The 2,500-nt window shown below is 57.2% G+C and overlaps 1 non-coding gene across 1 annotated transcript in view; it reads left to right on the forward strand.

Moving 5' to 3' along the window:
- The first annotated feature begins 2,471 nt into the window (after positions 1-2,471).
- The window catches only part of LOC126326483 (small subunit ribosomal RNA), a 1,893-nt gene continuing 1,864 nt past the window's right edge, over positions 2,472-2,500 (forward strand). The window contains exon 1 of the ribosomal RNA XR_007560727.1: positions 2,472-2,500. This exon is cut by the window's right edge and continues 1,864 nt beyond it. This is a non-coding gene — a ribosomal RNA (small subunit ribosomal RNA).

Genomic DNA, 2,500 nt, shown 5'->3' on the forward strand with positions numbered 1-2,500 from the left:
TTACGCTGCACCTTAACCCAAGTTACGCTGCACCTTAACCCAAGTTACGCTGCACCTTAACCCAAGTTACGCTGCACCTTAACCCAAGTTACGCTGCACCTTAACCCAAGTTACGCTGCACCTTAACCCAAGTTACGCTGCACCTTAACCCAAGTTACGCTGCACCTTAACCCAAGTTACGCTGCACCTTAACCCAAGTTACGCTGCACCTTAACCCAAGTTACGCTGCACCTTAACCCAAGTTACGCTGCACCTTAACCCAAGTTACGCTGCACCTTAACCCAAGTTACGCTGCACCTTAACCCAAGTTACGCTGCACCTTAACCCAAGTTACGCTGCACCTTAACCCAAGTTACGCTGCACCTTAACCCAAGTTACGCTGCACCTTAACCCAAGTTACGCTGCACCTTAACCCAAGTTACGCTGCACCTTAACCCAAGTTACGCTGCACCTTAACCCAAGTTACGCTGCACCTTAACCCAAGTTACGCTGCACCTTAACCCAAGTTACGCTGCACCTTAACCCAAGTTACGCTGCACCTTAACCTAACTTACGCTGCACCTTAACCTAACTTACGCTGCACCTTAACCTAACTTACGCTGCACCTTAACCTAACTTACACTGCACCTTAACTGTCACATGTAACGTCACAGGAATGTAGCTTTGCCTAACAGCAACCCTCTGAACATAGTTCACTGCTTGGATCCTCTGGTGTCATGTGTATTTCTTGATGCCATGGTGCGTACCCTCACATAAAGGTCTTTCGAGTGTTGCGTACTTTCTACACAGTCCCGCTAACCACTGGAAGGGTGTACCGCTACAGAACGAATATCGCCCTCCCCTCCTGCCCTTCCAAGCTGGTCGGTCAGGCGTTTGTTTGTGAAATGAGCCTTGCAGCTGTTCAGTTGCATTCGGTTGTCGATGCAGTCAGTGTACGTTGTGGTACGGCCTGTGTGGACTGTCCGCTGATGTACGCGTAACCCACACTGATCATCCGTCGTTACGTACTGAGTGACATAATGTGGCACATGCTTGACCGTACACCGGCTGCGCCCTACAATGGCGAATCATAAGGGCCATATGTTGTGCACGATGCTACTTGTCTCGTCTCCCCATTACAGCGAGATTGCACTGTTGTACGCCGTACAGACATGTGGTAGGTAGGTACGGACGAAAGTATTGCATGTTGGCCCCCCCCCCCCCCTCCTCCCTCTGCCGGGAATCAGCGTGAGCCGTCTGTTGATGTAGCGACGAGGGTTTTCCTATTTAATCGTATTGCCCCACACAACATGATAGCACGGTGGACCGCGTTCCACATCTGCGACATGCTACAGAGGCCGGTTGACAGTCGACCGCGCAAGGGACATTGCACACGTGCGCGGACCATCTTCCACGTGTTCTCTCGTGTACATGCCGCAGTGTGTATGTGGGCTGATGTAGCGTGTCGTGACACATAACATGCAGGCATGCCAGAATCGTAGATTTCGCAAATGTAGATTGACGTATACGTTTGCTGCCAAAGATCCGCAAATGAACTGGAAATCAGTTGTTGAGCGGTTGTTCGCGCTGCAGGTGCATCGGTGATAGCGACGATCGGTACATCTATGAACCGGTTGTTTCGGCGGTACCCGCCATGCCCCCGAACCTGAGTTGGCCATGTGGGTATGAAGCGATACGAGGCTGTGGCTTGGCGGGACAGTCCCCGGCCGGTGAGGGGGGGCCGCCCGGCGTGCTGGCCGCGCGCTGCGTGAGCGCACGCACTACAGCCGGCTGGTGGGGGGCGCCCAGTGGCAGGAGCGCCGGCCGACGGGCCCGGCTGGCGTCCCAGCTATGCGCCGGCGCACCCTGCGCGCGGCGCCAGGCGGCCAAAGTGGGTTCTGCCGAGCCCGGTGCGAAGCGCGGTGGACATCTGCAGTGTGCTGGTCCGATTGCGGACTGTGTGCGTTGAGGATGCGCCGCCGCCCGGCACTCGGCGTCGCGACGCCGTCTGCTGCTCGGTCGCCCCCAGCGGTTCTCGCAGGTGGTTTGTATCGCAGCTCTGCGGACGTGTTGGCGCGTGCGCTGTGCTGGGAGAGTTCGCTTCTGCACCCAAGTGGGGCTTTGCCCTTCTGTGGCGCTGGCGTTGGAGCTGCCGGTCACCGTAGGTGGCGCGTGTTGTTTCCCGCCGGCAATGCCACGACAGCACGCTCCCGGGCCTCTGTCGGCAGCGGCAAGCTCAGTTGGGAGCACGGGTGTTCGCACTGAAAGCGTCTACTCGCCCATCTCCGGGCGATTGCGCCTCTCTCGAACCCGACCAAATACTTAGGACGGCGCTGCGCGCCGCCGGGACCTGAGAGGGTTTCGAGGTGTATCGTGCAGGGGAGCTCAGCCTCCTCCTGTTTGCAGAATAATTGAGCGGACGCTTGCGTGTTCGCGCGGGCCCTCGGGACACACTCCCGGGCGGCCGGCTGCTCAGCTCTCGTTGACGCAGCTCCCTGGTTGATCCTGCCAGTAGTCATAT

The sequence above is a fragment of the Schistocerca gregaria genome, unplaced genomic scaffold (genome assembly GCF_023897955.1).
Source record: "Schistocerca gregaria isolate iqSchGreg1 unplaced genomic scaffold, iqSchGreg1.2 ptg000993l, whole genome shotgun sequence".
In the NCBI taxonomy this organism is placed as follows: Eukaryota; Metazoa; Arthropoda; class Insecta; order Orthoptera; family Acrididae; genus Schistocerca; species Schistocerca gregaria.